Genomic DNA, 23,092 nt, shown 5'->3' with positions numbered 1-23,092 from the left:
AATTATTTTGGTAATCAAGGTTTAAAAGGAGATGCAGAAATGCTACATTAAACCACTCTAATAGACTTGTTTAATTTGAAATACTAACACAATACAAATGTTCTTATTTTTTTAATGTTATAAGTATAAAGAAATTGCATTTGAAGAAAGGCATCAGCTTATCGGAGTAAAAGAATAGTTCAATTTTTAATATTTACGATACAGCCACTCACTTGTCACTTACAAATGTAGCTGTCAAATGTTTATCGTACAAAATGCGATTATCTACAAATTCGACCTTAATGCAAGGTTGAATTCTTTACTTTTCGAAAGTGCACGAAATAGGCGCATACCGCTGCCTCTCTGATAAAACGGAACAATAGTATTTATAAAATGTGTCTATCATCATTATGCAGTAGGCTATGATCTGCCGTTGCTAAAATAAAGTCAGCTAGTGTTTGTTGCCGAATATAAAACGGACCCAAAAGGAATTAACAAAATGTTATAATGATCAACTTTGAGTTTCCTCAGGACTCAAAAAAGGACTTTCTAGAGTACAGCCCTTCAAAGCTCGACTGGGATTGAATATTATATCGGAGAACAGTTGTTGTCAATAAGCACGATGCTGTTATGTTGTTGCTTTTTTTTGATTTGATCTAAAAGATTTGTTCTAAAGTACAATTCTTGTTCTGTCACTGCAACTTGTGGTGATTGATAACCTCATGAAATTCTCAAAGTTGCGTTGCAAAAACTACGTAGTTACCGATTATAGGATAGCTATCCCTAGAGTTGATTTCGTGAACGGTCAAATAGAAATGCACCTCAATATTCGAGTACCTTTACCAAGATGGATGAAATATTTAAGTAATGAATTCCGCCATGCGGATAGGGAAAGGAACTACTGTTTAAAAAATGCAGGGCCGTGAAATACCTAGTGCCACAGTTTTACAACCATATTTATTACGGAGATTGCATTCCGCGACTAGACGGAGCAGGGATGGGGTGCTGTATGTAGGAGAGCGGCCTCCCCCTTTTGTCCGCAACGTCCCAGGTCTTACCGTTACGCTAGCTTGCGTACTTTTTGTATTTGTTACACATACCGCCAGTTGCAGAAAGCATCCTTAAAGTTAATGTTACGACATAATTTAAAATCACCCAATCTTGATAGATGTTAACTTACTTTACTGCTCGAATTTAACTTAATATCAAAGTTTAAAATAAATAGTTTGCGACTCAGCACGCACTGCTTCAACTACACAATCGAAATATTTCTGACTGCAAGAACTTTAAGAATCTCAAAAATAAGCAAAACTAACAAGTTAACAAATCCACTGTATTACTACGCTAGCATACCATAAAACCCGTTAGAAACACAACAAAACACACAAAATCGTATACTCAAACTACTCAAAGCAGTTTTTCTAACAGGCCACTTGTCTATACACACACTTCACATGACGTGGGAATGCCTGAGAAGTCTTCAATCTATAGATTGTTATATATTTAAGTAGCAAACTAAAAACAAACAAAACAATACATTATTTGTCTCATTATTATTATCCGGTTTAACTCATCAAATAATGTGTCATCAGTTTAAAGAGCTGAGTAATTTGACTTTGACCTTTCAAGCCACCTTTTGCAAAATATATGAGACGGTCTGTGTTAAAAAAAGTCACAATGCACAAAATACGACTTACAGCTATAAGCTTACTGGTGCCAACATGAACATAGCAATTATCATCTGATTACCGCTGATCAATGTTTAAATCGCTCACATAACGAGCTTCACAATAATTACAACTTCACACGGGTCCGATGTTTATGGCATCATTACTATTCGACAGTATCGTCCACTAAAAACGAATTATGGACCTCTGAACTTTCCGGGATCGTAGACTACAATGTAAGCTTGCCATGAGCTGGAGATGTTGATATGAGTATAACATACAAAAGAGTATTGGATCACGCTATATTGGTAAAAACATGTCCCCCAAAACTTTTTTCATGCGGCATCTCTTAGCAACTACATTCTACCTACATTTTCTAAGGCTTTTGAGAAATTATTATTTTTTATTTGGACAAACAAAAAATCTATTCAGTGAACTAGTCAATAATAAACAGAAGAACTGAATATATAAATACATATTAAATATTATAAATAAAAAATTTAAATTAAAACAGGTAGCCCTCTTTATTTTTAATTGTAATTTAGTAGTTGTAATAGTATAGTAAGCAACCTAACAGGGCAATAAAGAACCTTTCGCAGGCACGGCTTTTATTTATGAATATAGTGATGATTTTAAATAGTTTCCTTCACATGACCGATGTAATGAATGGCTGGGTTAAATTCAGCATTTTCCAGCTCAACCATTCTCGGATCGTAACATAAGCGAAACCTGACTTAACTTTCCTGAAGATAAAAAGACCATTTCTTCAACAAATACAATTTAACCGTGCACAATGAAAGGGCAAAAACGCAAAATAAAAATTCAATAAACCGAACGGTATTCAATGGCACAAATATTAATCTTACCAAAAGTGAGCCCGAGTGTGCCGTTATCGTAAAAAGCATTATTATTGGGTAATAACAGTTAAGTAAGAATTGAATGGATGCCCGTACAAGGCGGGTATCAGTTGAGATGTCACATAGCGGGCAGCGGGCAGCCGGCAACGGACAGCGTGCACATCCAAGGCGAGAACAGAGAGCGGCGGCAATGCACGGAAGTCGTGTACAGAAGTGAACGTGTCGCGCCCAAATGGGTTACACGCATTTACATTAAATGGCAACTGTTATTTGCAAATTTATCGTTTTATTGAAATAAACTTAGTGGTCGGTTGTTCATTGAAAGACGTACCTACTAACTGGTGTACAGACATTATTACAACGATCCTATTAATAGTAATAGACAAAACATTACTCGCGTTCTGTAATAACAATTTCCTCTTCTAAAATCAGGGCACATGAAAGTGTCGGGATCAAATGTCCTTGCATTTTATATGAAAACTCAAAACATTTTGTACGTAGTGACATAATACATCCCGTTGTTGAAGAAATTTTGGGACTAGTGATTAAAAAACGCCACAAGTAGTTTTGGCAGGGGTCTCTTGATGTTAACCTGCCACTGCCAAAAGACATCGAAGCAGGTGGCCTGAAGGTTCAAGAAGATGCTCAGTGGCTAAAGATGCGTGTGGTCTAGCGTTATTCTATCCTGTTGAAAGGCCACCCTTTCTATAGAACAATTCCGGCCAATTCCTCTCTACTTCTTACTTTAATAAGGTGTATCAATGATTTTATAAAAGTTTTCATATATCTTTCCCGTATGGGAACTAGATTAGAATATCGCAACTCTACGGAAATAATCACGACCATAAATATATTTAAATACATCAGAAGTGAACTCACTTCATGAATTGTGTTTGAAAAAGAAAAAGCAAGAACCTACTGTCAATTGCTAAATCCAGTCAAGGAGTATAATATACTTAGTTCACTTCCTCAAACTACAGACTTTGTATACTACAATGGTGCCTGTTTTTAGTTTTCATATTTGTACAACCAAATAATATACACGATTGAAACAGAGATAATCCATCATTTATTGGCTCATAGGCATGTCAACGAACTATGTAAATCGCTGATAGAACAATAGCGTATCGATATGTCGATAAGAAAGCGGTCCTATCTACGATTGTCTGCATTATGTACTAACGACACAAAAACCACGAACAAAAGAAGGGAAAGTGTATCAACCAAGAATCCCGTCAGTTCGTTGGACGAACGTGACGTGCTCTTGTCAAAACAATTAATACAAAATGTATATGGGCTATGGCGATCATTTATCATTCTGCATCTTCATGATTTTGTAAGCTTTTATATAAATTAAAGAAGTTAATGCTATTAGCATGTTATGAAGTAGTTCTGCTAGTCGTCATATTATTGCATCTGACTAATACATTAGTAGATGTAAAAATCTAATCACACATAATAACACATACTAAAATGCATTTTGAAAGGACTGAATAGATTGATTAATTATATCAACAACCATCTTGATAATCGCCATAATTATATTAAATTTGTCACGACAAAACCATATGATATAAAGTAAGGTAGTTGAGGAATAGGCAAGTCAAGTTCGGGCTGGCGTTTCTTGTAAGGCCGGTCTAGATATATAACGAACGTAGACGAAAGCGAAGAAGCAAAAGAAAAACAGTGTGGCGAGGCGAGTAAAAGAGAAGAGAGATCTTTGAGAGTGATGGCTTTCGTTCGCTGTATGTGGACAAGAACTAATATTATCTTTTGTCTTTCAGTGACGTGCATGTCGTGGTTGGTCGGTGAAAGTCTGAAATCGTGACAACTCAATGTCAAGACCACTGTTACCAAGTACTCTTTCTCGTAGAGTATGGGTAGGCCATAGAACGTTTTCCGTTTTTCGTTTTAATTCAAAGCTTTGACGGTACGATGCAACGTAACTTAGCGTTTACAAAAACTCTAATAAATTTTGCGAAGAGGTAGCGCGTGAGGTATTAAGGATAAAAACAAGTGGCGTTATGTTGTCTCTGCCTACCTCGACGGGAAAAAGGCCTTGTCATTATATTTATGTATGAAGATATTTTTTTCAAACCAAAAAGAGAATTTAAGAGGCTTATTTAAAAGTTATACTTAAAATACCAATATTGGAAAGGTTTCGTGCGGTGCTAGTGTGCCGACAAAACCTTATAAATTATGGACCCACTCGAATTGATGCCATTAAAAGATAGACTCTCAACAATACAACAAAATCACATGCAAATAACATTAAACAATGACCAATAGCTTCTATTACAATTAATTACACGCCAATATCAGTTAAATGTCAATATTTGTCAATACAATTTACGAAACACTAGAAACTAGTCGAATCATTTGTATCCGCCCACGCCACAACGTTCAATCATAAGATTTAAGGCTTAGAAATTGACTGTCTGTGTTACAACTTTATGATTGTGAGTACCAACTCAATGAGAGAAAGTTTATTTGTCGTATATTTTATAAACTTTTACGGTTCAAATGACGAGACACGAGTCAAGGCTAATGTCATGATGAACTTTAGATTTCCACAATGAATATCAGAAAGATGAGGGAGTCTAAAAGAAAAGGCCTGTTCCTACATCATTGTTTTACTAGGCATTATTATTACTAGAGCTAGCCGAATATTCCGAAATAAGATTCCGAAGATAACAGGAACCCAGAAAAATGTACAGCAGCAGACCAGGGTACTAAGCAGAAAAGGCGACGAGCCAACATTGCAGAAAAGAAAGCTTACGTTTTGAAGTGCTGGTCTGATCTTTATAAAAGTGTTTTGTAATCGTATTTACAAATTTCCTAAAAAGAGATTGGTCAAGTTGATATAAAAAATAAGATGAACGTGTCGGCTCTCACGCACGGCTGGAGTCTACTCATTAAGAAATATATTTTTCAAACTATATCGATACTGCGCCAATATGATAACGCGACGGCTATCTTGGATTTAAAAAAATACCCAAAATTCGTTCCCTGTCACCCGAGAACCTTGAAAACAATATCCATATTGTTTATATTATAATTTTAAGCGGCAGCAATAGTTAGTCAAAGCAAGTATAAAATACAAAAGTCTACTCTAAAAGTGACAAATACTTAACGCGAGACTTATAGACAAACTTGATTTTACATTTGAAGAAATTTCCAATACGCCGCCTTAAAATTTAAGTAGTTTAAACAGTGTACGATTAATAATTAGACAAAACTAGATAGAAACTCTAATACACGAATATAGGGTAAACAAATAAGAGCCAAGGATGTGCTTAAAAGCGATCGTTATCGATAATTCGCGCGGAAATCAATGCCGAGCTCATTTGTCCCGCGTTAATATGTTAATGCAAATGTCCAGTCACGAAGCGGTGTCGAGTTCAAATACAACTGGTTGTGTCGCTTTACTAATTTTGTTTACAACCGACTTTGACATGTTTGTTAAACACACTTTCCAACTTAACTCGGCAAGATTGTAGCGATCAATAATATATTTATAGGCTGAATAGATTTATGAACGCCTAACACTGAGTATAACTAATAATTAATTTAATATAACAAATTATATTAATTTTTACTATTATTAACATCGCAGAGAATGTTATATTAACAGTTCGTGTGTATCTGTATGAATAAAAAAGGTTTAAAGTTAATTTTTATTTCTATATAAACTAGTATGCGCAAATTTTGAACATTATAATAAACCAAATTTAAAGAAATATACTTCCATTGAAGAATCCACAGTTTGCAGGAAGGCAAACAAAACATTGCTTCATTTATGAAAAAAAATTTGAGCGTGGAAGACTAAATTATAGATATCCAAGGCTTGAATTTTTTGGCACCTTTCGTATCATATAATTTCCTTATTAATCTATGTAAATCTTATAAAATCAAATGATCTTGTATGATATAAAATTAAATCATTTTAAGGCATTTATATTTTTAGCTATATGTGATAATTGACACCTTTAAAGTATTTCCTCATATCTCAAACAAAACGCAACAATATTTTACAGTGTTATAACAACACCTCAATAAACGGATTTCGATACGTGAATTTTCAGTTTCAAAGTAAACCATTTATATATGCAGATTATATCGATAAAGGCGTTCAAGACAACGGTAGCGCAAAATTGATAGATATAATCAAATCACAGACCGTATAAGGGCACCGATAATAAACCGTAACAACTCAACAATACAACACTGATATCGTTTTCACTTTTATCGATAAAATCGATATCGATAGCCGTGAGTCACTACGATAAATGTAACATTTCGATTACAATGCACTATTTTATAACTAGCATAATGGCTTAATCAAGCTTAGAGTAGAAAGCGTACTGGCTCTAATACTTTTATGCAACAAATTAAAATCGGTCACCTATTACGTGAGCAGTGAGCAGTAATTAAATGTCACGCTAGATTGCATCCGAAACACAATGATGCATGATCGCGGTGACGAGAAGACTGTATTAGTCTATGACCTCAATACATACAACTTCGTTCGTTCCTTAATTAAGTTCCGAAATTAATTACTTTGACTTCATTGTTCATTATACGTTCGGCTTTTTGTAATTACATTAAGTACAATTCTATCTTGACAGTGAAGTAAATGTACTTTTATTTTTTTTTAATAAAAAACTATTTGATGATTGATTAGGTTTCAAAGTATGTAAGCAACAATCTATAATGTTAAATTGTAGCTGTAAAAGGAGTTCCCACGTTCATTATTATGATGACATCAAAAAACCATAAAATTGATCAAATTGTTTTGATCTGATATCGTATAACTTTATACCTATAAGCTCTCTGGTTGTCAATTTCGCAACACACGCTCCAAGACACATGTTTAGCCTTACTATTACTAAAACACGGGAAGAAACAAATACGTAATTAGATCTTTATATTGCGATGGGTGCGGAATGTGTGAAGAGAAAAGTATCATCACTCCAGCACCACAGATCGTGTATGGCACAAGGCGCTCCTCGCAAAACTTCCATCATTTGGGTTTCCCGAGAGCTTATGCAAGTGGACCTCCAGCTTCCTCACTGGGCGCAGCATACAGGTCGTTATCGACGGTTATTGCTCGAATCCCAAGCCCGTGAACGCTGGAGTGCCCCAAGGCTGTGTGCTATCTCCCACGCTGTTTCTTCTGCATATCAATGATATGTTGGACACCGCCAACATGCATTGCTATGCAGACGACAGCACTGGTGATGCCGTATACACGGGCCATGCAGGTCTCTCTCGGGAAAACGTCGAAAAGTGCCGGGAGAAACTTGTGTCTTCTATCGAGTCCTCTCTCGAGAAGGTCGCGGAATGGGGTAAGTTGAACCTTGTCCAATTTAACCCCCAGAAGACTCAAGTTTGCGCGTTTACCACTAAAAAAACCCCATTTGCCGTATCACCGCTCTTCGAGAACACTTCCCTTAAAGCCTCGCCTAGTATCGGAATATTGGGTCTCGAAATCTCGAGCAATTGCCAATTCCGTGGCCATCTGGAGGGCAAAGCCAAACTGGCTTCAAAGAAACTGGGCGTCATAAATAGAGCACGGCAATACTTCAAGCCGGCCCACATTCTAGCGCTCTACAAAGCGCAGGTCCGGCCTCACATGGAGTATTGCTGTCATCTCTGGTCTGGCGCACCCCAGTATCAGCTCGATCCATTTGACCACGTGCAACGCAGAGCAGCTCGAATTGTCGGGGACCCAGTACTCTGTGAACGGCTGGATCACTTGGCGTTGCGTAGAGACGTCGCTTCATTGTGTGTCTTCTACCGCATTTATCACGGGGAGTGTTCCGAAGAGCTGTTCAACCTGATTCCTGCCGCCGAATTTCACCTTCGCACGACACGCCACAAGTTACGATATCATCCCCACCGTCTGGATGTGTGGCGGTCCTCCACAGTGCGGTTTTCAAGGAGCTTTCTTCCTCGTACCACAAAGCTGTGAAATGAGCTTCCTTGTGCGGTGTATCCGGGACGATACGACATGGGTACCTTCAAGAAAAGCGTGTACACCTTCCTTAAAGGCCGGCAACGCTCTTGTGATTCCTCTGGTGTTGCAGGAGAGTGTGGGCGGCGGTGATCACTTAACACCAGGTGACCCGTACGCTCGTTTGTCCTCCTATTCCATAAAAAAAAAAAAACAAAGCTAATGATGACAATCCTCTCCGATGAACAAGTAATTGAAAACTAAACTTTTAATAAGGGATGTTCCCAGACTGATATGACATTGGGTTATCTAAAACAAAAGCACAATTACCCGTTTCATACCAGGAAGGTAGTTTCTAAAACCCGCCGCTAACAAAGAACTTTTATTCGTTTTTATGAGTCAGTTGAATCATTCACTCCAAGTTATGGAGTTAAATAAATAGCAATAAAATAGCCACCCTTGAGAAATTCTACTATCTATGATCTATCCCGGTTTTCTCTAATCCAGTCTGGTTGTGCTAACTATGCAAAATCACCCACCCCCCTTCTAACATCCGTCCGTTTTTCTGTCTCGTCTCTCTGAATGTGTCTAGAATCAAGACCAGACCCTCTAAAAGTTGTTAGTTACGTAGATTTTTATGTGTTTATAAACTGTTGTTATGGTTATGGTTCTTAGCTATAATAATATCTATATTGTTCGGGTAATTTAAAATTTTAATAATTCATTTTTCAAATCATGTAGGACAAGATAATATAATATAATATAATATTGACACACTTTTTACACAAATTATCTTGCCCCAAGTTAAGCATAATATATAGCCTGTGTTATGGGTTACAAGACAATGATATATTTAATACAATATACTTACTTAAACATACATAAATTCATATAAACATACATAAATACATTTTAACATTCATCATAGAAATGCTTGCACCTACCGGGATTCGAACCCGGGACCTCTAGCTTAGTAGGTAGGATCGCTAACCACTCGGCTGTACAGGTCGTCATATATCATATAATATGGGCATCACTTAACCAAAACGAAAATGGAATCTTAAAATTTTTCAAGTATTTTGCAATGGATAGGTACTTTTAAATTACAAAGTGAAAATGGGAATATCATTTACTCGCAGAGTACACGTCGTTATTACATAAATAGTAAGTAGAAATAGTGAAGGTACGGAATCTAAGCGTGGGTGCGAATCACTTCAATTAAATAACCTCATTCGTGCCGAGAAACTGGGACCTCGCAAATTGAATCAAGTAAATAACAATTAAAACTTGATAGTCGAGAAAGCTGCTTTTATTCAATCTGTTGAGACTTGAGCTGTTTGTGTGCCGACGGGATTAAGCCTGGACGGGATGCAAAATAATTCGATAAGAATAAAAAATATAAAGGATTCCTAACCAACGTAATTCTGTGAAACGAGGTCATATTCCCTGCAAAGTTATACCGATTTCACTAAGATAAACAAAGAAGTTTAAAAATAATACTGACCACAAACATTCATATAATAAAAAATAAGGTATCATTAAATCGTTAAAACTTCAAATGCTTGTTTTGTAATAATGTATTGTGAATGAAGAAATAAAAAAAGCTTTCATTTTGAAGAGTTCGCTCAATTTCATATAGATTCCGCCATCGGATCTGATTACAATTGCACTTATTCGGGAGTATACCCTTGCACACGAAAAATAAATTTCAAACTCGGATCATAAACGGCGGATATTTATGATAAAACAAACATAGAAAAATATTTAGTTGAATTGGGAACCTCCTGCAGTGTTATCGCTTAAAAAATGTAACTGTAGCACTTATGTTACCTACAGTTTCAAAATCGTGATGATTAGTCTTATATATATTAGGTGGCCCAACCATAATCTTCCTCCTATTAAATGTATAAAATATTATTGTATATTACGTTATCAAAATAAATAAAAGCATCACCAATGCACCTCAACAGGCCCCATACCACAAACGTGACCAACCTGTTTAATAGTGTTGTTAAGATTAAAGTATGTCCTGAGATTATGAAAGGTCAGATGTCAAAGTATAAGTTTAAATCATACGGTTAATTACGTAGCGACTAGCGAGCGCTGCTCACATTCTCACAAACAGGGTTATATACCAACGTCCTGTGTACGTCCCAGTAGCTTGTAGATCGCCGTGACCAATATGCTAATTCTACTTTCGCCACTTGGATGATGAAATCCGAGGAATGCAACAACATCTTCCTGCACTTCAAGAAATCATCGCACCAATTAAACTGTTTTACTGTCAAGAAATTTAACTCAAACATTAATTTATTAATTTTTTCGCTTACTTAAATGTGTATAACTTAAATGTGTATAATATGTGTTTCTGTAGCTAGATTTTAATGTGAAAATTTCATCGGAAACGAGGATGTATTTCCTCTATTCTAAAATATTTACCCGAAGCTTGCAAAAAACCGTTGCATGTATTCCAACGGTTGGTAACAGACAGTTTAAGCCAAATCTACGTTGCAAAACGTTTCGAATTAGAAAAGTTACTACCTAGAAACAAGTAAGATTAATTAATTTAAATCGGCTTAACTAACGATTCATCAGTGTTGGTACCGACTAGTTTCGGTCCATTTGGAAGTCCTTCACCAGAGTCAAATATCAAATACGTATATTTCTCCCCATATCTAGTATAGTCACAATAGTATAGCAATACTTATTTTTAAAATGTTAAACTACAGTTGGGAGACAGGAACTCAAACTAGGTAGAACCTGAGTGTTGTGAGTACGCGGTCACGCCCCGTCTCACACTACAGGATTTCGCTCCTAGTGCGCGGTGTGACAAAGTGGGGGACGCCGAGGTGCACCGGTCTCACGAAGGTTCTAATAATTTAAGAGTAACAGAATCTGCCTATAATCAACGATATTATTTAGATCGAACGAGTTAAAAACGTGGATTTAACTCAGTTATATTAATGGTAGAATAAAAGTAGAAAAATTTTAACTGATGGATGCTCACCATCAGAAGAACTTTTTTGTCGAAAAGTATAAATAGGACATAAAAATATCAAAATGAATATTCTCTTAGTACGATTCTCGCATACACCAATACATTTAAGAAGAGCTACGAATGTACGATCGCCGAGTTTCCCAAACATGATCATTAATTAGCAGAAATGTTTACATGCGCCGGTGAAAGCATTGTCTCGATTAGAAGCCGATCGCAATAAACATTGTGGGAATCGCGCTGGCCGTAATTCGTTATTGATTGTACCGTCGTCATCCGAACCAAGCTCGTTACCTAACTCCTCTTCTTTTCTCTATACCATTTAATTAGTTATCTTAATGTTATCTTAGTGTTACTTCCGCTAAGGTTTGTTATTCCACATGCAGAATGCACCTAAGCCCATACCGCACTCACACTCTGCCACCGAAGAATCGGCTAACACTGAACCCTCGACCGAATTATCGTGTTAATAGGCATTTGGCAACTTAAAGCGTTTCGATACGTGTTTCGCCTCCACATAGTATTCGTTCGTTTTAGTTGTTTAAAGTTCGTTCAACGGCGTAGGCCGATTCTTCGCTGGAGGACGCGTATGCATGTAGACTAAAAATCTGAGCCGAAAGATAACACGTACCATTTTGATGATTATGGATATCCGCAAAATAATCATTATTTCAATATAGTTTTTGGATTAGTTACAAAAATGACTCGAATTTAGCCAACATTTATGTAGCAGAAGTCTCAAATAGGAGATTACAACACACAAAATTATTCTAAGATTTCGCCAGCTAAGGCTGAGATCTATAGTGCGTACTTAGACTTAGTACTAAGCAGTAACTTAGTACTAGTAGTAAGCACAGTCTAAGTACGTTTCTTCGGAAGATGTGATGAAAAAGGCGATAATTAATGATATATAATAATTGTAAAGGAGAATCACGTAATCCTTTTAAACGTTTTTTAAAATATTATTTCATATTTACTTACTCATTGTAGTTCAGTTTAAATATAACGCACTTCATGACATCTTTTTTGGCGTGATAATTAATATCTGCGTACATACCTGTAAAAAAAAAGAAATATTTTACTGTCAAATTAAATAGTGCAAAGACAATATGAATTATCCTTATTATTGTCATAGTTTTTGTTCTGGTGTTGTAAGAGTGTGGGGCGCGGTGTTTGCTTCCCATCAGGTGACCAGTACGGTTATTTGAACACTTTCGTCCATAAAAAACTTAGTTATTTTTTAATATTTATTATTTGGCGCTAAGGGACAACCTAATGTTAAGCAGCAACAACGGCTCATAAGTGACAATATGATCGAACTTGCACGCAAAGCACGAACCGACAACGGGCGTAGCGTACCACGACAATATGACCCTGATCACATCGTACATTTTATTGTAACGTCATTAAAACTTACTATTGGGTTTACTATCACATTAGTTAGTAACTAAACTAACTAACTTAACTAAGAAGGCATTTAAATCAAATTAAATACCATCTATGCAGTAACCCTTTTACCACAACCTTGGAAAAAGTTAACTTTAGTGGCAACAAACGCTTATAAGTCAATATTAAGAGCTTCAGAATTAAAAAAAAACATTCACAGAATAATAACTCACTGAACGAAAAAGTAACACAAAACTTTTTATTAGTAAAAGAAGGATGTGCCGTTTTTGCAAATCGTAGCCATAAAAGCCGATCACGCTAAATATGTATGGAACCTACATTTTTCTAATGGGTAAGGTCAAGGATGAAACGAAAGGATTCCAGCAGGGATAGCCAAAGTCACAATAAAGTGGGTCAACGATATTCCCTGGTAAACATTGTACGCGTTTTACCTTATAAAGTGCTGTTATTTGCAATCTGGGACCGTTTTCCGCACAAGAGTAGTTACTTATTGCGTTAAGTTGCTCTTATCAAGGGACCCCTTATTTCGAAGAGAGAATTTTTCATCCCAAATAATAGTCCCATTTTATATACAGCGTGGTGCTACAATGGCGACATTAAATAAACAAAGAATTACTTCATTGTAATCATATAAAAAAGTTTCAAAAATAAAATAAATAATTAACCCAAATAAATCGATTTACAATATTATTTTCTATCATTATTATAATTCAGATAAATAGGTATCTAAGTAATCATTTAGTAAGAACCAAACCAAAATGCTACCAAAAGTTGAGTTTCATAATAATCATTTTAATTTTTACAGGCCTCAAGATTAACTGTAGACTGTTTAAAAGCAGAAATTATACTAAGCTACATGTAACTAAAAAGTAGAAAATAAATTGTAAAGTCCACCAAAGTTACTGTATTTATACTATATTCAATTTTTATAAGAAAAAGTTTTTTTTTATGGAAAAAGAGGACAAACGAACGAACGATCACCTGTTTTAAGTTACCGCATTCTCTTGCAACACCAGAAGAATCAAAAGAGCGTTGCCGGTCATTAAGGAAGGATAACGCGCTTTTTTTGAAGGTACCCAATGTTTTCATCTTCGGCTGAAATTCTCAGGTCCCAGTGAGATACTTCATTAAATATAGTAGTTATGCAAATTTATTGAACAAGCAAAAATAAGCGAAAGAATCGCAGGAAGGGCAAGCATAATAAATAAAGTTTACCGACAGCTTGGCCGTGACGGTTCCATTACTCATATACAAATATCGAGCTTAACAACAAGAATACACCTTCCGTCATTGCTAACTGATAATCACACGGTACTTTATAATATTAATTGATTGCTCTCGAGATATATTGCTCTGCCCGTCGGTTGGTAGTCTCCACAGCTCGCAAATCAATCGATGCTTTTGTGCGGGTCTGTCTGTGGCTTGTTGTTAAAAAATTATACCTTTATAGGGTCGCGTAGCTCGAATCTCTCTGTCGGCGCCATTATTTTTTAGGAAAACATGGTGGAATCAAACACTGACCGTTGAGATCCGAAGAAGATTGACTTCTATGTTTTTAAATGGTTAAAGTATTTATTTATTTTAATTTGTATGTGCCAAAATAAAAATGAACAAGGGCATCTTTGGCAACACACAGTGAAGAGTTCCACGTATCCGACACAATAAGGACGAAATCAAGAGCTCCCGATCATTCTAAGAAATACAACATCTAAATTGTATATGTTTATGTATTGTGTATTGGTCCCTACTTCTGCATTAATATTATGCAGTCCCTACTTCTGCAATAATATTATGCTTAATATCTCTTAAATTATCTGTGCCTAAACCTTTAACTTAGTGATCATTTTAAATCAAATTTGACATGGGATACAAGGAATTTGTAAATATCTCTTTAAGTAAAAATCTGTAATAAGCTTGTAATAAGTAGGTAAATAAATAAGTTGTTTATTGCTTTATATTCTGTGTAAATAGCGGTTGATATTTTTGGAAATAAATAAATTTGCGAACACAATACTACAATGATTTTTGCGAATAAAAGTGTACATTCCAGAAAAGGACAAAAGCTGTGTGAGAATCCTGCCATTGTTATGTAGTTACAAATAGTGAATTAATGTGTTATTGAAACGGTCGAAACGATTAAGTATGGGATGATTAATTGGACAGGTTTTACTCAAATGGAAATCTGGCTTATATGGAACAAAAATATTGAATATTTAATAATAAAACCAATTTAATAAATAAGTATCAAATCAATCAATTGAAAATCACGGAAATTACACTTATGAATATCAAAAAGATACATTTATACTTAACATAATTTGGCAAATAATCCAAAATATTTTTGGACTCATCTAAAAAATTTAAGACAATCACCAAACACATATCCATCTTAAATGGTCTATAATGACAGGGTAGCTACTGATGGTCCAAGTGTATGCAATTTGTTTGCAACTTTTTTTGCATCAGCTTACGATACTATAGATCCCCCAAACGTCAATATTTATGTTCAACCCAACTCTAATAACTTTCTGTGCCATGTTTTTGTCACGGTCGACGAAGTCATCCTGAAATTAAAAAGACTTGACACGAAGAAGGGAGCTGGCCCTGATGCAATACCTCCGTTACTGATCAATAAATGCGCCGTCCCCCTTTCAGTACCAATCTGCATGATCTACAACAAATCATTGCATACTGGTATTTTCCCAGACTTATGGAAACAATCTAGAATTGTCCCAATCTATAAAAAGGGTGGTCGTGAGAATATTACCAATTACAGGCCGATCTCGATTCTGTCAACTTTGTCAAAAATATTCGAGTCTCTGTTGCACCCAATATTATCAGGCCATGTTCTTCACGAGCTCTCGGAAGCCCAGCATGGATTCGTCGCTGCCAGATCAACCATGACAAACCTGTCGAATTTTATTAATTCTGTTGTAGCTTCTGTTGAATCTCGTAGACAAGTCGACGCTATCTATACAGATTTCTCGAAGGCTTTCGACAAAGTTAATCATAGATTGCTAGTTGCAAAGCTTTCCTCCTTGGCTTTGGTGGATCAATTTTATCATGGCTCTCATCATATCTTGTGGAAAGACGTTCATGTGTTGCTTTAAAGGGCCATTGTTCTCAACCATTCAAAGTTACATCGGGTGTTCCCCAGGGATCAATTTTGGGACCACTCTTATTCAATATTTTTATAAACGACATCACCAAATGTATAATAAATTCAAAATGCTTGATCTTTGCAGACGATCTAAAGCTTGCAAAAGGAATCCTTACTCATGATGACGCTCTATCCTTGCAAGAAGATATCGATAGAATTGCTGACTGGTGTAATTTAAATGGCATGGATCTAAATCTGCAAAATGTTCCATTATTAGCTTCACTCGTACACGCTCTCCAATCGATCACAAATATACAATTAGCAACTGCCCACTGCAGAAACTTGAAACTGTACGTGATCTAGGAATTACACTAGACGCAAAACTACGATTTAATGTTCATATCGAAAACACTTGCAGATCAGCGCGCAAGATGCTAGGATTCTTGTTGAGACACGCGAAGCCTTTCAAAAAGCTTAAAACGAAAAAAAAATTGTTTTCTTCACTAGTTAGAAGCAAACTTGAATATGCAACGGTAATTTGGAACCCTGGATACCAAGTTCATAAGGATCGGATCGAAAGCATTCAAAGGAAATTGACAAAATTTTATTCCATTGGAAAAGACAAGCAACTACCATATGTCATGCGGCAACAAAGTTTCAAATTAAACTCACTGATAGATAGACGAAAAATACATGATATGATATTTTTATTTAAGCTCCTCAACGGCATCACAAATAACACTGATCTTTTGAGTCAAATATGCATCAAGGTTCCCCCCCGTACTCCACGGCATCCTATTTCACTTTTTACGTACCCAACCCACAGGACCAATCTCGGTCATCATTCCCTAATACCCCGATTAAGTAGACTATATAATGAATTTATTAGTAGAGACAAGTACATTGATCTGTTCAGCGATAATATAACAAAATTTAAAGATAAATTAATTAAGACACTCGATTCGTAGATATTAAAATTGTGAATATTTTTTCATTATTATTGTATTCTTATTTTTATATACCTTTCATTGTATAAACATAACATTTACATTACTTTATTTAGCCTTTACTTATTATATAAATTTTAACTTCTTGTACGACTTGTATTTGTGTACATGCTGTAACTGCCTATAAATATAACTATGTGTATCCCTATCACCTAAGACTTGTTTGATGTTAATGTATCACATGTAATTCTGTTGGTAGTTCATAACTAAATAAATAAATAAATAAATAAATTTATCGTTAAATTTACCGACACTTCGTAAAGGGTTGAGCAAATGTGAAGAAGTGGCAAGAAACTCCTCCTCCAAAAGAAAATATATATCCCTTGCATTGACAACACACGAAAATTACAACTAATTTCAAATATTTTTAGTCATTTCAATAAAACAAGTAAAAAGTAAACTAAAAAAAATGGATTTATTATATTTCCGAATTATTTCGCAATGCTTTTCTTTTTAGCACGTGAAATAAGTCCAAGAACGCACGCATTAATTAGCTCAGATTCAGTTACGTACGTACATTATTATACGGAGCACGACAGACAAATAAATACCTACATAAAAGACATGGAATGCAAAAAGAGCATTCGGCAGTAAGTACATACAAGACGAAATTACGGATTGTACGAAACAATGGTTGATGCAAATTGTGACCGCGCGAGCTCGGAGCACAGCCGAGCAAAAAAAATCGACTTGTTCAATTCACTACACCATAAAGGGTAGCCCTTACGCATTTAAGGCTCACCAAGCCATTGTGAGGGAAATATTATGATAAAAAACGAGACCCGGAAAGGTTGCGCGGCTTTCAAGAATTTTGTATTTAAAAGGGTTAGCCGGGCGAACAATATGCAACGCCAAATTCACGAGTAATAATTTTACGCTTATTTTTTTAATAAATTACTTACTTCCAACACTTGAATTTACTGATTAACAAACCGCTCATTTCATCCTTACTACCTTTAGTAGTTGTCAAATTTGTAAAAACAGATCTTGTATTTATAATTTATTTATTTTATGAGTCATTGGAGCATGATTTAGGTGCCGATGATTTGATTAATTGAATTATGAATCTTCACTTTAAATTCGAACAACACTACTTATAAAATATGCATTTCATATTAATTTTGCCACATCCACTTGCAGTCTATATCACATTCAAATGTTGAACGCTTAGAAACACATCCAATGACTGTAATAAATAAGACCGAGGACTTTGATATAAATTAGGAGTGGAGAACATAATTCGAGCTATTAGTCGAATTTCGTGTTTCAGTGGTAAAGAGAAAGTTGCTACCAGTCTTCACTCCGCTCTACATCGGTGTCGAGTCTGATTCAATTGCAGAAGCGTTTTAAAACATTATTTGATTTAATCATTTGAATGTAAATTAGTTAAGTAAATAATTAACAGTTTAGTTGTATTAATTATATTAACGTGGAATTTTTAAGATACAATAAGTGATAACGATAACGACACTGAGATGAGCTGAGGTAGACATTGTAATCGTGTCTAATCCACAATTCACGGGACTTAAGAAAATTTTGATTATTCGTAAAAAAAAACTATGCAAACCACTTGCTTGTATGATGAATGTGGTAATGGCAATTAACGTAACGGACCTAAATATTATTTTAAATTTATCGACGTGAGTTAAGGTAGTTCTATAGAATATCAAATTGGATGATCTGAATGCACTGCAAATGTGGTAAGACCACACGCTGCTTTTTATAGTTATGATATACAAACTAGTTCCAAACATTTCTTTAATATCTTCGGTCAGGTTGTTCCTCAAAAACCTCTAAAAAGATAATATAGCCTGCCAAGTATACGTGGCATATGGCTAAGCAACGAACTAATGATTCATTATATATATGGAATTTATATATTTATCAACATAATTTTTCTAAAGTAGCACTATTTAAGAATATATTAATTAATCCTCATAGTTTAATTGTAACGAAATATTATAAAACTTCAGAATACCAGAAGTGCCCACATTGTAGCAATACTCAGTTTCACCTGAAGCGGTGAAAAACTAATATATTATGTTTTTCTTTCCTAAGACTTTGGTTAAAAATAATAGAGAAGAGCGTGGCCGTTGTTTAGGTGAAGTAATTTGGATACAGAATTAATTAAATTAACACACATTTATTATTGATATACAAAATAATTATAATTTTTATTAATTCAAGTATTTAATTTCGTTGTAATAATAATTATTAAAGAGATTTAAAAAATAAAGAAAAAAACTCAATACGCTTCCGCTTATATCAGACGACACACCTCGCGGCATAGGCTACAAAGTCGATGTTTATCTGTTGTTCAATGCTACATTAACTTGTAAAAACCCTATAATTTCCCGACGCCACGGACCGAGCAAGGTGGAAAATGTCCGTAGGCGATAATATCCCCATTCATGTTTTTATTACTAGCATAATGTGTACGATAGACTGATTTGAGATTCGGTTTATCGTAAGCGTTCTCGATGACATTATAACGTGTCATGGCTATTGTTTGAGTGAGATAAAGTTACATGATAACAAGCTCCACAGCATAGTATAATATCCTTGTAGATAATAAAAAACGACATATAGGATAGAAGAATGAATCTAATATTTTAGTCATAAGTATGCATTAATGTTGATGCTCAAATTTAATAATTAATTTTATTTGAATAATTATCAATACTGTATTAATTGCTAAGAAAAGAGAAAGTAAAACATATAATTTATTTAGAATATTTTTCTCATCTGAATCGGACCTCTTTAAAGGGTGCAAATCACGTTCAAAGACATTGATACATACACGCGAAGCGAATATAGAGAAGCGTATAAAATACCGTCAACTCATAAAAAAAAAGTTTATATATTTTTCTTTTTATTATGGCTTTTGTGACACGGCCACCACAATTTAACCCATGTTAGGTTGAGGCAGGAAACCAAGTAAAGCGTATTTTGACGGTAGTGCTCGATTTTTTATTGCTTCGATTGCATTCTATGACATTAATTGACAAAATGATGATGAACGTATAGGAAAGATATTAAAAATTAAAAGACTACAACTACAATTTCTATTATTTATAAAAGGGTATACAAAGTTTATTAATTAATTCTATTACTTAAGAAGACCGTTCACCGTGTAGAAGATTAACGAGCTTAATAATACTTTCTATAGTGGCAACAAGTAACGTACAAAAGCTTCCATCGCATTTACCGGCCGATAGTCAATAATGTTGGAATGGCGAGGAGATAAGTCGTACCGATGCTATCTGTGTTCAACAGGTGCTTTAATATCAGCTGTTGATAGGACATTTCCTTTTGCTGCGAAGGAGTTGTGTAAGACGCAATCCTTTAATGGTGATTGAAATTTTCTTGTGTACGCTAGATCCTTAATTAAACAAACGAACGTCAATTACGCTGCAAGATAGATTTATGTTAATAGAATTATATAGAGCCTTAGTTAGATACGTTATTGAAAATATGACGAGTAAATCGATATTCTATACGCTAAAAATATATTGATCATAGATGGAGTTTTTTTTTAATGAAATAGGAGGACAAACGAGCATAAATACGGGTCATTTGATGGTTTGTGAATCACAAAAGCGTTGTAGACCTTTTACAGCATCGAACACACGTATAGAAAAGTGAATTAAAAAAGTGAATAATTATTTATGATTTGATATAGAAACCTATTAAAATGTTAAAAGTGAGTACTGTTAATTAACTATTGCATCGGACAATAAACAGAGGTTTTAATTTACATTTCTCTAACTCTGATAAGTGTTGAAGTCTGTAAACAATAGTAGGCAGGAAGAGCGCGACTTATATATGGCGGGGTGTGAATCATAGCTGTAGAAAGGCGTGGGCTCTGCGCGCTTCCTGCTTCACCCACGGGAACCAGCAGGCCGACAATGTAGTGTACCCCACGGCGGTCCAGAGAGCGTAAGGCTTCGTGAGCACTCACACACATTTCACTAAATTTAAAGTTTATGACGTTTTGTTTGTATGTCATGAAGCGTTCCTTTGGTAATCTTTTAATAAGAACTCTGAATATTTTGGAAAATATTTCTTTAATTGCTTTTGTGTTAATAGAAGCAGTTTGCTTAACTCTAAGCTATAATATAACAATAGTATTAAATCACTTTATTATTTAAAAAAGTTTCTCATGAAATATTTGAAATTTGCGTTAACCATACATATATACGTGTAAATGTACAAAGATCAATTTATCGCGTTAGTATATTTGATATATACTTATTATTCTACTAAACAACCAAGTCAAAGTTATCAAACCACAGCTCCATCTTGTTTTCATCAACTTTCATAGCAAATTTCGCAACGAGACTATCGTTAGAATCTCCCTATAGTTAAAATCTAAAATGGAAAGTGTAACCACGCAATCATTATGCAACAAACTAATTACGATTTGAGATAACTTCGCAGATAATGTTTACTATTGTAGCAATTAGGGCATAAATCTACGTGAATATATTGCGGGCCGTAATTTGTTAAGTGCAGCGGGCAAATATTACTGAGTTACAATAGTTTGAAGAACGTAGAATACCTGACCATACAAAAGGCTAATCTTTACAACAGTATTTTATATGTGAGATTGGATTTGTGTATTTATTTATTTATTTATTTATTTGTATAAAGAAACTTAAAGCTATTTATATTACATAAAAGTATGATAATCTATAAATATTACACTAGCCAAAATAGTTCCTAACGATGCTTATTACATAGTGAAGTTTTAAGACTTATAAAAATTATTACAAAAAAAAAATACAAAAATTTAAAGAGCCAATAAATTCACTGATACAAAATAAATATAACCTTTAGATAACAATTTTTTAACAAAAGATACAAAATCGTACTTATTACATCGAAATATGTCTATGTGGTTATAACAGTCATTGTGTGTTCTGCAAGTTCTGATAAGAAATCTATTCTTACAATAATTAGTCCTAAAATTGTATAATAACCTCATCATTCGCAAACCTATTAACACAAATTTCTATGTACTTCAACATAGGCGTGATTACTGTGAAATATTTTTTTTTTGGAGAAGTGCCGACACTAGTAAAAAGTACACCTGGTGGCAAGTATTACGCCATGCCCAATACTTCGTGCGCGACCGTCCTACAGGGTGACAGACGTAGCGGGGAAAAGCAAAGCGTTATACTGCCGTAACCCGCTGCCCGCTAACATCTATAGTACCTTCGTCCTCGCGACAATTAACACACGACAAATAATTATCATTCAGAGGAATAATTTTACATAAATTGTGACCTTATTCACATCCGTTCAGATGCTGACAATGGCACAATGACAATTTTCGGCAATCGTTTCTAACGTATCTAATTGGTGCGCAAGTTAAATACCTAATACCCAATTCCATTTTCATATTTGATATGAATATAGCGAACCAGTATTCGACTCAACAATATGATACATTCCAACAGTTATCACCGCAATAAATTCGACTAGCCCACATATAATCAGTAGCAAAGACACGTAAATTTATGGTTACATATTATCCGCCAACAAAACGGTTGCGCAGGCGCCACAGAGACAATAGCGTGCAAGTGGAGCGAAGTACCGTTGGCAGTCACAAATAAAGTCAAATCTCGAGCGAACAGGTCAATAAGATACGACACGCGTCCTTTAATCGCAACTATGGAGAAAGGTTGCACTAAAACCAACGGAGACGATATTTATTACTGCACGGAAACAACTGTAAAAATATGAAGACAAAGAGACAGTTTTCTGCGTGCTATAATTACGACTTCATTCAATTATATGGACAGAGACCATAGTCCACACGCTTGTATTCAATTGGTCTGACTCGCTGAACAACGGCTCATCTATCGAGTTGTGGGCAGCCATAATAGTTTAATTTGAATAAACATTTATTACACCAGTTACTCAGCAAATAATGTACAGGTATTCTCACTGAAGAAACTTTTATTTACGGATAGGAAAAACAAGCATCGGGTCACCTAATGTGTATGGCTATAGATGGCTGGCCTGTTAGTGATGAACATCGTGATGAACGATGAATTCTCTCTTGCAACAGCAGAGAAGTCACAGGAGCGCTACCAGCCCTTAAGATGACAACTTTTTA

Source organism: Leptidea sinapis, chromosome 1 (genome assembly GCF_905404315.1).
Source record: "Leptidea sinapis chromosome 1, ilLepSina1.1, whole genome shotgun sequence".
Taxonomy (NCBI): domain Eukaryota; kingdom Metazoa; phylum Arthropoda; class Insecta; order Lepidoptera; family Pieridae; genus Leptidea; species Leptidea sinapis.
Note: the sequence above shows the minus strand (reverse complement) of the source record.